At 47.4% G+C, this 13926-nt stretch overlaps 1 protein-coding gene across 6 annotated transcripts in view; it reads right to left on the reverse strand.

Annotated features, from left to right (window-relative positions):
* Positions 1 to 13714, reverse strand: part of PLA2G4A (phospholipase A2 group IVA) — a 70235-nt gene extending 56521 nt beyond the window's left edge. The window contains exons 1-3 of one of the 6 annotated variants that reach the window (XM_032118019.1): positions 13417 to 13525; positions 4467 to 4567; positions 889 to 1049 (exon numbers count right to left, since the gene is read on the reverse strand). The gene's annotated coding sequence lies outside the window, so the exon portion shown is untranslated. Of the gene's footprint in view, positions 1 to 888; positions 1050 to 4466; positions 4568 to 13416; positions 13526 to 13622 lie in introns of those variants that run through there. The other 5 variants (XM_032118021.1, XM_032118020.1, XM_032118024.1 and 2 more) reach the window with 5 other exon arrangements.
* Between the last annotated feature and the right edge of the window lie 212 nt (positions 13715 to 13926).

Raw genomic sequence — 13926 nt, forward strand, 5'->3', positions numbered from 1 at the left:
GCAGCTGCAGCCCCTGGTGAGCTCTGCCCTCAGCCTCCTCCTCCCCAGGCTGACTGTAACTAATTCAGGGCTGTATCGCAAGCACACACAAAGTCCTGCACTTGAGCTGGAGCTGGTGAGCCCAGCCCTCGGCAGATGTAGGGGAAACAGTGCCTCTAAACACATCTTCAAGGACACTCTGATAGTACCAACAGAGATTGTTTTGTTTCCCTGATATCTGGTGGTATCACACCATCTGTGACTGCACTGTTGCCGGGGCTGACAGCATTCCTTCCTAAAGGAAAAGCACCTCACAGACAGCACCACCAACATTAAGCTGGCCAGACTGTTTAACTGTATATTATAGGAAATCAAAAAAGAGATGAAGTTAATTGGAGAACAGAGGGTTGTGTGGAGACCTCCCAGCAGCCTTTCAGGATGTGAAGGGATCTACAAGGAAGCCAGAGGGGACTCTGCATCAGGAATTGTAGTGACAGGAGTAGGGGGAATGGCTTCAAACTGACTGAGGGGAAATTTAGGTGCGACATAAAGAAGAAATTCTTCCCTGTGCACAGGGTACCTAAAGAAGCTGTGGCTGCCCCATCCCTGGAAGTGTCCAAAGCCAAGTTGGATGGGGCTTGCAGCAACCTGGGCTAGTAGAAGGTGTCCCTGCCACGGCTAGGGTTGGGACTAGATGGGCATTAATTTCCCTTCCAACCCAAATCATTCCATGACCCTCTGATTCTCACTGTTTTATTAGCCAATGTCCAAGTTTACAAACTACACAGCAAACAGACCACACTTTAGCTTGGCCCTGTCATGGAGAGACAGCCTTTCCCTTTCTCCAAGCGCCATAAATCTCAGCCTGGTCATGGAGAGCCAGCCTTTCCTTAAATGCCTAAATCTCACCTTCACCCAAAAGTGAACTCTGCTTCTGTCAGGACAAGGGTGTTCCATGGCTAGGCACAGTTTCAGATGCCATCAGTACCAAGCTGTCAGTGGATAGCTGGATCCCTCCTTGAGTCAAGAGACTTCTGTGATCTCAGATCCTTCTCACTTGAGGTGACAGACTGAAGTGGAGAAGGGATTATTGTCTTGGAAGACTGACTGTAACAAAACAACTCAGAAAAAGAAGCTATACACACACACACACACACACACACACACAGATTATTACTGGAACATTTTCATTCTCAGTAAACTTTCAAACTCAGTAAACAGGTAATTCAATCATACAGGATATATCAAAGATAAGAATAATGAGATTTTTCCCATGCTGAGCACAAGCTTACTCCAGAGTTAGTCTCACTGAGTGGAAAAGCTCTGAAAATGAGCAAACACAGCACAATACAAATATCATCACCAGAATACGTCCTCATGAGTGTAAGAAAAATCATTAGAGGGAGGTTGTTTATATCAAGCTGTCCAATTCTTCTTCAAAAATCAAAGACACGAAAAATTTTAAAAATAATAAGTGTGACTCACCAGCACAGTCATTAACTTTCAATCTATTAGGAGAAGAGTAAACGGTAGAAAATAAGCTAAGTAATGACTCAGGCTTTTTGTATGAATGTCACCCTCCATTTCTATCAAATCAGATTACAGCATTTTATTTGGTTAGATTGATCCTGTGATTGTATAACAGAAATAACAAATATGCTGTTTCTACATGACTTTGCCCAGCATCCTGGAAAATCACTGTAATGTTATTTCTTAATTTAGGGCTTCCCACACAAGGAGGAAGGATTACCTCTGACTCTATGTAGAGCACCCATCACTCCACTTCCACCACAAATGGAAAAGTAGATGCTCTGTTCATGTGCCAAGTGGACCCATGGGCCAAGGCCAACAGGATGAGGGTCAACAAGGACAAGTGCTGGGTCCTGCCCTTGCAGGCTGGGTCCTGCCCAGCCCCATGCAGCTCCAGGCTGAGGGGAAGAGTGGCTGGAAAGCTGGAAGAGGCCCTGGGGGTACTGGGGACAGAACCTAAAAATGAGCCCAGGTATGCCCAGGCAGACCAGAGGCCAATGGTCACTGGGCTGTCCCAGCCCTGCTCCGGCCACGGGCCCAGGGCAGTGACTGTCCCCTGTGCTGGCACTGCTGAGGCCCCTCGAGTGCTGTGTCCAATTCTGGGCCCTCATGGCCAGAGAGACCTTGAGGGGCTGGAGCGTGTCCAGGAAAGGGAACAGGACTGGGGAAGGGGCTGGAGCCCCAGGAGTGGCTGAGGGAGCTGGGAAAGGGACTCAGCCTGGAGGAAAGGAGGCTCAGGGGGGACCTTGTGGCTCTGCACAAGTCCCTGACAGGAGGGGGCAGCCGGGGGGGTCGGGCTCTGCTCGCAGGGAACAGGGACAGGAGGAGAGGGAACGGCCTCAGGCTGTGAGGTTGGACATCAGGAAAAATTTCTTCATGGAAAGGGTTGTCAGACATTGGAACGGGCTGCCCACAGTGGAGTCCCCATCGCTGGAGGTGTCCAGGGAAGTGCTCTGATCCGGCTGACAAGGTGGGGATCGGTCACAGGCCTTTTCCAACCCCAATGCCTCTGTAGTTCTATGACTGCTCTCCCCATGCCTTGCTAAGGAAACATGGGTGGGTGGAAGGATTCCGAGCAGAACGGCAAAAAGCTCAACCTTTGTGCCACATTTTTGGAGGGACACTGTGGGGTGAAGCTCATCAAGGAAGTTGACACAGCATAGCTAGATAGGAGATTTTAAGATTTGGAAACCACATTTGACTTCCTGCTATAGGGGAGGTAGTAGATGAAAAGCTAGTGAATATTTTTCTAAAGATGACCTGTTGGCCTGTAAGGAATTACTGAAAGTATAGGTGACACAGCAACAGTGGAAGGAGGGCTGTAAACACTCTAGCAGGGCTGAAACTCTGGAAAAGTCCCAACAATCACCACCAGTTCAAAGTATCACCTTCTCTAGTGCTAAAGGCTACTTCAGAGGCCAAAAGTGAGGAAGACAGAAGTCGCAGAATTATCAGGCCACTGATACACTCCATGTTACAGGAGGCAAGGCCAGGGGAGTCAGGGGCATCAGACATGGTCCTTTAATAAACTTGAATTAGGCTGGATTCAATCCAAGAAAAAAAAACATCCTCCCTATCTTACATTCTGCAAGGAATGGCCTCCCCAACAGGAATATTCAAGAGGCTGGAAGCATCTCTGCCTGAATACCCACACCTGTGTCATATGGGCCATGGAAGTTCCCTGGACAGAAAACCCAGCCAAGTGCTGTAGTTTCCCCATGGACACCATCTTTAGGTCTGCGGAAGAGGCAACTGATTCAGGGCACAATGGTTTATGTTACAATTATCCTGCTTACGCAAAGGAATCTTAACAAGAACCACTCGCTGCAACAGCCTGTGGGGTTATGAGAAAAACCCATGTCGCCATACGTGAACTCACTGTATGGCAAACTCACAGAAGGATTTCAACGTGAACTGAGTGAATTCCAAGTAAGGAGTTCATCTATTCCAGGAATGAAATTGAGTTAATACCTTTAAATAAGTGTTCTCCAACGTCATATTTTACTTCAACTTAAATCGCACTGGAAATAAAAAACGGCCTTGAGAGGGAAAAAAACAAGCTCAGCTGAGAGATGCCAAGAATACTCTTTAAAAACGGCAACAATCACTATCCTTTCCTACAGAAATCAAAGCCACAAGGCAGAGTGTTTAGATGGCAGAGTCTCAAAACTGGTGAAAAAACCTCAGGCAGCTGACCAGTAATCCCCACTGTGTGGGTCAGGCTTATGTGGGAACCAGCTCACTTGTTTTCCAGCAAGAAGGCCAAGAGATAAAGAATGTGAAAAATCTGATGGAAGTTCCATGAAAAAGAATTATTAGCATATAGACCTAAAACAATTACAATGTACTACTCAAGTCCACCTATAATTTGTGTCATTGCAAGACCATCTCTGCAGGTAATTTACTACGAGCACAGTGCAATTAGGAAAAGCAGATGGAAAAATGCCCAGCATTTCTGTACATTAGGAATTTGGAAACTACTTATTCCACAGTTAAACTTTTCATCATATAATCCTGGAATGAAGTGGGTTGGAAGGGACCTTAAAGCCTACCCAGTGCCATCCCCTGCCATGGGCAGGGACACCTTCCACTACCCCAAGTTGCTCCAAGCCCCATCCAGCCTGGCCTTGGACACTTCCAGAGATGTTTGACAGTTATTTGTTTAAAGGTATTTTCACTTTTGGAAGCCCAGCTTAAGGCTCGCACTTGAATTCTGAGATACTGGGTGCCCCAAGAACCTAGAGCCAGGCTCTCTGAAATGGAAAAACTCACTGCCAGTGGCAGCTTCCAAAGTCTTGCCAGGAATGCAAACACTTATGCAAGAACTCCTAAAATTAAATGATAGACATCTCAACTGCAACACCTGACCGGGCAGAGCTTTTTCTTGACTATGTTCCTTTAAAGCTCATGTGAAGGGGGGAAGGAAGGAAAAAACCTCCCCTGCATTTCTTTCTTACCTGGAGCATTGGCAAAACTTTCCACTTGCTCTGCTGCACTGTGGTCAAGAGTTGCTGCCTGCCAAAAGCTCAGGATTCCCCTTCCAGAAGCCTCACTGGTACTGTGGAAAGAACTGTTGCTGCATGATTTAGAGGTCTAGAATCAGCCTCCAAAAATCTCATTCCAAATCCATCCCTGTCCCTTGGGGACAGCATTGACCTCAGCCAACTTCTAAGTATTTCTGGGCCAACGTCTTTTAAAGATTTCATTGAAATCACGAGGGTTTGGTTCTTACATATCTTTAACTTATCCACGCCTTCATTCCCCTTCTTTTGCTTCCCTGCTGTAAAGTAGGAATGGTTTAAAAACAAAAACTCTAGGGAAAACATTAGAATTACCTTTTGTTTAAGTATTTATGGGGTTTTGGGGGAAGAAACCAACATGCAAAGGTGCCTGATCCACTCAGGCTTCAACTGCAGCTGACAGTCCTTCTGCACTACAGTTATGCAGTGGTTTCACACAAAAAACCAACAAAACCAGCTAAAAACGGAAAGAGCTGGTAAAATTAACAGCAGACTTCTGGTCAGGTAACGCACGCAAAACAAATTTAGCTGAACATAAGGTCAATATTTCCTTTCAACATCTGTTTCACTTTTTTTCATTTCAATTGGTATCAACTTTGGGGATTTCCTGGCATTTTGGCACAGGCTGTAGCCCCGGCCAGCACACCCAGGCTGCTGGCACTGCCAGGCTGGAGGAAGGGCTGCACACACAAGGTGTGTTTTGTCATCTCCCACTCGTCATGTCTGCACAATGTGACTCAGCTTTCTGGTTTTGGGCTCCTCACTCCAAACACGAGCTCTGGTCATCGTCTGCAGCGAAGGGGACAATTGTGCAGCACTTCCTTTGGTCTCTACGGCACTTAAAGCATGACAAAGTTGGAGTGACTCAAGGAAATCTGTCTGGACTTTCTAGTAAAAGTAGTCATGAACAAACTTCTGATGCTGGCATTTTTCAGCCTCTTTAAATGCTGCAAGTAAAATTTATATGGAAATATTTTATGGCTATTGACAAGCTGGAGTCTGAGTAAGTAACATAAATATATGTTTTACACACAAAGACAAACATAGACATGCCCAACGCATATATTATATTTTTGAGAGGAGAGATTAAGTACTTCCATAACAGTGGTCTTTGTCTTGTATCCAACCCTTGGCTGCTGAGCAAAGCCAGACCTGGAGCAAACCCCACCTAGCTCCACACAGCCAAGCCTCTGGCCAAGCAGACCTTCAGCCCTGGATCTGAGCTGTTACACAGAATCCCAGACCACTTTGGGCTGGAATGGGCCTTAAAGACCATCTCACTCCACCCACAGGGATGCCACTCACTATCCCAGGTTGCTCCAAGCCCTGTCCACACTGGTCTTGGACATTTCCGGGGTTGGGGCAGCCACAACTTCTCAGGAGCAAGCAGCTCCTGAGCTTCCAGCTTGTGTTTGAAGGCAACCTCATTTTGGCAAAGATTTGCTCAGGGGATTTGACTTTCTCCACAAGCCTTGGCTGGGCTCTGCTCCACCCTCCTGTCCTGCTGGAGAGGGTGAGCAGTGGCACCTTCCTGCCTGGAGACCACACTGGGAGCAGTGCCTCACTGCCTCTTCCTGGGCTTCCTCTTTCTGTGCTGTGGCTCTCACAACTTCCCCAAGCTCTCTGTTCCCTGGGCGGCTCTGCCAGCCCTGCCCAGCCAACAAGGCCGTGCTCCTGCTCTTTTCCAAGGGCTTCAATTTTCTGCCCCACCATTTCGGATGGATTCAGAATGCCAACAGTGAAAACGCTGAGCTGTGGCATGAGCTCCAGTGCCATCCCTGCTGATTTAGGAAAAAAGCTTTGAATCAGGTGCCACTTCATTTTTAGGTAACTGTTATTCACACAGCCAAGCCCTGAGAGGATGAAGGGAAGGACTGAAGCCGAAACAAACTGATGCCGAACATTCCCAACTAAGGCTTTGGAGATAGATTAAAACTGGAAATAACATCTTTATACAACTCTTGGAAAATTTTCTCTATCATAAGCAAAAAACAAATAATTTTCTCTTTACTGTAATGTGATTCTGCCAGTACCAGAAGGTTAATTCCATCAGTGGTTACATAAAGCAGAAAAAAACCACAGAACTAACACAACCCATAAAAACACAGCAACTTAAACATGGCCTTCAGGAGTGTGACACAATAATTCTCAGTCACTAAGGAGCCACAAACGATGACTTCAAAAGTAAAAGGGAGGAAGAAACCCCAAATTTACATATCCCCTTGTTAAAAGAGCTTTGCAAAATCAGGGACACAAGGGGGACTTTCATGCTTCTCTCTGAGGCACAGAGGATTGGTTCAGGAAACTTAAATGAACTATGACTACTCTCTTACCAAACTACCTAAGCTTCTAATTTAACTATTTCTTAAGACACCGAGGGCTTACTACCTCCTTTGCCAACTCAAACGCTCTCTCAGCATATTAAACACCCATGGACATGTTGGCTCTGTGGTAAAAGGGAAATGACCGACACATTACAGGGCAGAGATTACATAGCACAGGTGTTTGAGCGCTTTTCAAGAAGACTTTTTGTAAAGAAAATGTCAATTTGTCAAAGCACTAAGCTGTCAGAAGAAAACGACATCAGTTTAAATAAAACTCTTTGGGGGAAGAGTTTAACCCCATTTATACCCAAAACAGCAGTTAAATGTAAACAGCCACTAAGTGGCCAGTAAAGGTCACTCTCAGCTGTGGGAGAACAACTTTCCCTGCACACAGCATTCCTTTCAGATGGTGATTTTGATTCGGATTTGACTTAATGCCTCGGAAGAAGCCATTTAATTTCACAGAATCATAGAAGGTTTGGATTTGAAGTGACCTTAAAGCCCATCCAGTGCAACCCTGTGCCATGGGCAGGGACGCCTTCCACTGTCCCAGGGCGCTCCAAGCCCCATCCAACCTGAGCTTGGACACTTCCAGGGATCCAGGGGCAGCCACAGCTTCTCTGGGCACCCTGTGGCAGGGCCTCCCCATCCTCATAGGGAAGGATTTCTTCCTAACAGCCAATCTAATTTTCTCTATATCAAAAACACCCTTATAAAAATATAACCTGTGTTCTCCAGGCCACAGGGGAGTTGAAGAGCTCACTGAATAACACACTGAGTTAACGAATTTGGGATTCTTGGAAAAAGGAATTTAAGTATCAAAAGCAAAATAACACTTGGAAGCATGTCCCAGCTGAATGTAATCACTCATCAAGAAAGCCTGTGTGGACATGTGCTATTCCAAGTGGAAAATGCCAGAGAAATGCAAGATGTTGGCAGGCTTTGCCATTAGCAAAGAGCTGGTTCTCATTACCATCAGCACAGGCTTCACAGCAGCTCCTTAAGGGAACCTCACAGTGCCTGGGAAAAGCAGAGAGTCTGAGAGTATCGTCCCTGAAACAAACAAAACCCCCTAAAAATACACCAGATTTAGAGAAACCAGGACCTGCTTCCCAGCACCCTCCTCTTAGCAAGCTCCTGTTCCCTTTTGTGGCAGGTTTTTCACCAGCACTGTCCTTAAGTCACAGCTGTAGGGCTTTGGTTACATGGGGAGAACTAGTTTCTCTTCACAATACAACAGTCCCCAAACACCAGGTTTGTGAAATTTACAGAGTCCTGCGCTTATCAGGAGATAAAGGGGTGTTACACTCAGTTCTGTGGTTAGAAACTCTTTATCCATTCTCTGTGGATTAAGGAGGAAAAGGATTCAAACAGAACAGCAGCACATGAACAGTTGGTTCTGTATTTTATAGAAATTATCTAGGACAAGAGATGGCCACTGTTGCAATGTTCACTTAACACACACCCATATTTATGAAATTAAAGAACAGATGCTCCTCAAAAGTCTTTTAAAATTCTCCATTATAGGCCAGTTTTGAAAAACAGAGCACAAGGCAATCAACCAGAAAGCTTCTACTCAGTTACATTCCACCGGTTTACAACCACCTTCTCCCCAAAATGTAGTTTTGTGCTGTTTCTCCCAGGACTGCCAGATGAGGCAGCAGCTGCTGGCTTTGCATAGAGCTCCAGTTTTGCATCTGGGGTCCAAAGGCACAGTTTTTGGGATGGAGCATGCAAAGTGATCGAGCATGCCCCAGCCAGAGCTGCTCCCTGTTCAGTGCAATCACCCACAGGTGCTGTTTGCTTTCCCCTGAGATGGGACAGAATGAAACCTCTGCTTGGGGACATTTGTTTTTAGCATCCATTTGACAGTGCAGTAAGTTAAATGCATGAGTAACACAGTTTTAGGAATCAAACCCTATTTATAATCTCTACCCTTGAGAAATAGACATGGTAGTGGGGAGGGGGGGAAAAAAAGCATCACCAAATCAAAAGTAACCTCGCACCGAACCTGTAAGGCCAAATCTTTCTATTTAATAGTATGGCCAAGGCCATACTGGAGCAGATGGGATGAGACAGCCTGGACATGTGCATCCAATTCTTACTCCATCAGCTCCATCTATTGCAACATTCCACTTACCAGTCTTGTCCTTCATACATGTTTAATAAAATGCAATTCCTTGGGGGCTGGGACTGCCACTTACCACAAGAAATACATGCTTGTACAGATCTTACTGTAAGATCTCTGTGTGTGCACAAGCAAGGGCCTTTATAATCCCAGTAAATATAAAAGGATCATTTATTACAGAACTGCACATTCCTAAACATCTTGGCAAAGGATATGAGCACTGATATTACTAGTAGGAAAAGAAATTAAGAGTCTTACTGATTTATGCTGAAATCATTCTAAGGAAAATACGAGATGAATATAAAAGATCAGTCAGTTCAACAGCTTTACTATCAGGTAACCATAAAAACACACAGGTGACTGATACATCTCAAATAGTTCAGAACTTGTGTATGTGGAAGCTTTTGACCCTGTATTTTCTGTCTCCTTCCTAAATTTTCCCTAAATATTTAGGGAAACTGGAAAGATGGAAAGACAAAGATTTTTGTTTGCAGGCTAAGCTGTACTTTGAAAAATACACTTTCAGCATCCTAAGCTGAAGCAATGTTTTTATCAGGAGAAAAAGCAGCTCTGTATCCTTCTCTCCAAGTTACCCATGCTACCACTCATCTGGAAGGAGATTAACCATCACAATTAAAGAGGGCTTGGACAGCAGCCCAGCTCAGAGACCACAGGCAGGATCCACTCATTCCAGCTCCAACACCATCCCCAGGGACTCTACCCCTCGCACAGAGCAAAGGGCACTCCCAGCACATCATCCCTGTGCTCTGGGGGATCTCTCTTTAGAATCACATGGATTTTATCATGGAAGCACCTGTTTTTCCTCCAGGGATCACTTTAAGAGTCTGGGACACTCCCACACTGACTCCTACTCCGGCTGTTTGTCAGTCTAGATCCTAAAAACGTCCTTCCCTACACGTGCTGAGAATCTTGGAATTCCCAGCACGCAGCAAAAGCATGAACTGAGATGGAAGTGTCATCCCCACAACCCACTCTCTGGGAAAGGAAAACGTTCTGGGAGAAAAGCTGCAGTGTCTGTGTCCCCCTAGCACAGCTGCCAGCTGAGACAGGACCAGCACAGGCTGAGGAAAAGCCACTGCTGACAGCCCATAATGAACCCGTGAGAAAACGAATCAAATCTGTACAACTATCAATATATGGTTGATGTTTTCCCCTCACCAACACTGTGGGTTTATTTTTTACAGGAACTGTGTCATACTATATAACGCCACAGAATCCCAGAAGGGACCTTAAAGCCCATCCAGCCCCACCCCTGCCATGGGCAGGGACAACTTCCACTAGCCCACTTTGCTCCAAGCCCCGTCCAACCTGGCCTCGGACACCTCCACAATGTGTTCAAGCTGGAGAACTAATTGAAATTCCTAAAAAAAGTCCAAGAATTCTCACTTGCAGTTATTGCCACAATATTTTTCACTTTTAAAAATTAGAGAAAAGATTAAATGCTCACTACTTCCTTTTACTTCTCCCATAATCTGTTTTAAAAAAATATAATAATATTGGAAGCTTCTCGATGCTTTGTTTGGTCCTGCTTTGGGGACCACTCTCCCTTGTCCTAGAGCCCACCTCCCATCCCTGCCTCATGAGCTGAGTAACTCTGCTCCAGACGTTGACACACAGGCTACTGGAAATTGGTACAGTCAGGAAATTTGGGTCATCTCTCTGAGGTAAACAGTAAATGAAAACACTCAGGAAAGTCTGAATACCAAGGTGGTGAGGGGCTGCTTTTTTTCTTATTTTAAAAAAGGAAGAATTCTTTTGAAAGTATTCTGTTACTACATCACGTTATTATAACCTAGGGCAGTGATGAGGTAATTTCCATTACCAAGGCAGGTTCTGGGATTTGTTTTTCAGACTACTGAGAAAGACACAGTTATATCACAGTGCCACAGCAAACACAGACAAGAGTTCATCACCTTGCAGCAAGATCCTGCTGCCTGTTCCCATGAAATCAAAGAGAAATCCTTCCACAAATTATGTGGAGCTTCTGTTTAGAAAAAGACAAATGAAATAAAACCAGACTGGTTGCAAACTCAGTTTAAAAGTGTGCCTCCTGAGTGGCCCCCAGGCCTTAACTGGAAGCTGAATCCCTAGCTGAACCAGAGCTGTAGGGAAGGACCTGCTCTTATTGCTTATATGATGTCCAGACTGTAAGGCACCAATATTTTTGACAGGTACTTGCTCATCAATGTCAACTAAACAATTCGTTAAGAATTCAGTTTTGCTCCCCCAAGACCACTCCCCCTCCTCGGAACTGCCCTGAAGGATAGGGACACTCTGCTCCACAGCAGTGTTATGTGTCAGGTAAAAAGTTAATCGGAATTTAATCTCTCAACTCCACACATTCACCACAGACCATACAACACTCGGAGCTTTTACCTCTTGAGCTAGAAATTTGCCATGGAAAACTAAGTATTTTCTCATATTTTGTAGTCAGTTCTCATATACTTGAACTTCTGGGTACAAGGGGGAGACACCTTCTCTGGATGCTGCTTGCTTCTATCCCTGGTATTTTCCAGCCCAAGCCATTCAATTAACTTCACGTGATTCGAATTCACAGTTCCCAAGTCTCCAGTTCCACTGCCAACGCTGTCCTGTTCCAGCCTACATGGAAGTCACTGAAGTTGCCACATGCCTGGATGTTGCACATCAATTCAAACACTCCGACAGAGCCATTCCTGTTATTCCTGCAGCAATGTGCATCTGGAAGGTCATTGCTGCATTGCACTTGGGTTTAGCCCTCAGCATTGTCAGGAAGAACTGAGGTTATCCAAAGTGTCAGTGAAGTTTGCTCAATGGCTTTGCAGGAATACCTCTGAGGGAAATACTCAGTGCTCACCCCAAGCTCATTATTTTTCCCCTCTGTAGGATGAAAATTCACGAACTGAAGGGAAAAACTAAGACAAAACCTGAAATATTTCTCATACTAGCTGGTTTAGGCCAACTGGCAAAAGCAACCTATTCAAAGTGTCATGAAAATTATACCCATGATAACAATGTTCAGTGGAACATATTCAAGTTAAAATGAAATCAAGTATGCAACCCTAGTGACGCAGCAGCATTGGATAACTTTTCTTTTCCTCCCCGTTTTTGGTTTGTTTTTTTTTTTTTTTTTTTGGTTTTTCCTCTAATTTTTTTAAGAAAAACAAATCATAAACAGCACTTGGTGCCAAGAGTCAAACTGGTGTTTTCCCAGTGCAGATTGACTGGCCATGCAGGAGGAGATGCATTGATGGGATTTGAGCATAAATCAATATTTGCATTTCTCTTTTGTTATGGATCCCCACCATAGGGGAACAAGAGAGTGCAGAAAGGTGGACAGGGCCAACGTGGAGATTTGGAGAGACAACAGTGCTAGAAGAGCACTTATCTCTACACTGTATATTGAAAACCTCTCACTAACAAAAAGGAACTAAAATAAGCACGTTAATTTTAGATTCATGCTTTCTGTCTGGAATCCTGAGCAGGCTGAACAACTCTTGGTAACCACAAAGCAGCTGATCCCATGCATCAATAGTTTCAAGTGCATCTCACCCTACTGAGGTGCGGAACAGCATCTTCTGCCAGGAACATCCACTGCAGTTAAGGTCCTACCCACACCACTGCTCCTCCCTTGGGGTTGGAGCTTTAACCGGGAGTCTGCATCCCATCATCCACATGGCAAGTTCCACACTCAGCAGTTCAGGCAGCCGAAGGGATTTTCCCCAAAGGGAAGGCACAAGGTGCCTGTGGACAAGCTCTGGGCAGCCCCAGCTCACACCAGTTCCCCAGGGAAGGGGACAAACCCCAGTGCAAACCCTGAGCTGCTGGGGGGGAGCACGACCACCAGCACGGGAACTGGTCCCACCACTGAGGCAGCAGCTTCTGCACTGGTGCAGCAGGACGGGCCAGAGGCCGGACAGGGCAAATACCCTGCACCTGTTAAGTGCGGGAGCCGGGTCCCAAAGAGGCACACGGAACCCCCATGAAAACCAGGGTGTTCCAGGCCAGGTTGGACGGGGCTTGGAGCAACCTGGGATAGTGGAAAGTGTCCCTGCCCGTGGCAGTGGTTGGGACTGGATGGGCTTTAAGGTCCCTCCCAACCCAAACCATTCCGCGATTTTGGTCCATGGTCACACCAACGTAAACGAACAGGAACCTGCTAAAGGCTGTGGCCAGGAACTCTTACAGGCATTTCTCTCACATCAGACCCAAGAGAAAAGCTGTTCTCGCAGGCATTTTGCGGCATGTTCCCTCTGCAGCCGCCCTGCCGCACTTCCCCACAGCTCCCACGGCCGACTGCTTTACCGCCGGTGCCCGTGCCCGTGCCGGTGCCAGCCGCGGGGACGGCCCCGGCTGGGGACGGAGCTGCGGGACCTGGGCAGGGACCCCGCGGTCCCGCTCCCACCCCGCTCCCCCCGCGCTGCCTCCCCCGTACCTCTCGGAGCCCTCGCGGCCGGGGGTGTCCTCACAGGGACCGTTCCCCGCGGGGGCTCCGCCGGCCCCGGCCCGGCCCGTCCTGTCCCGCCGCGGGGGCGGCTCCGCACCGGCCCCGGCGCCGCTCCTCGCCCGCCCTGCGGCCGCTCCAGCCGCGCCCGGCCCCGCTCCCACCCCGCGTTGCCCCCGCTCCCACCCCGCGCTTACGGCTGCCGGGCTCCGCCAGGCGCGTCCCGCTCCCGCCGCGGGCGGCTCCGCGCTCCGGGTGGGGAGGGGCCCGCGCCGCCGCCGCCTCTTAAGGAGGATCCCGGCGCTGGCCTGGGTTGGTGGGGGACAGGGGATGTGAGGGGGACGGGGAGCGTCAGGGGGAGCAGCGGGTGGGAGAGGGCACAGGGGGTCTGAGGAGGACAGCGGTGGGGCTGTGGTGGCTCTGTCCCTCCGGGCGCTGCCGTGGGGAGAAGGGCGGGCGGGCAGCGCTCGGCCGGAGCCGGAGCGAACGACTGATGTGACA

Source organism: Corvus moneduloides, chromosome 9 (assembly GCF_009650955.1).
Source record: "Corvus moneduloides isolate bCorMon1 chromosome 9, bCorMon1.pri, whole genome shotgun sequence".
Classification (NCBI taxonomy): Eukaryota; Metazoa; Chordata; class Aves; order Passeriformes; family Corvidae; genus Corvus; species Corvus moneduloides.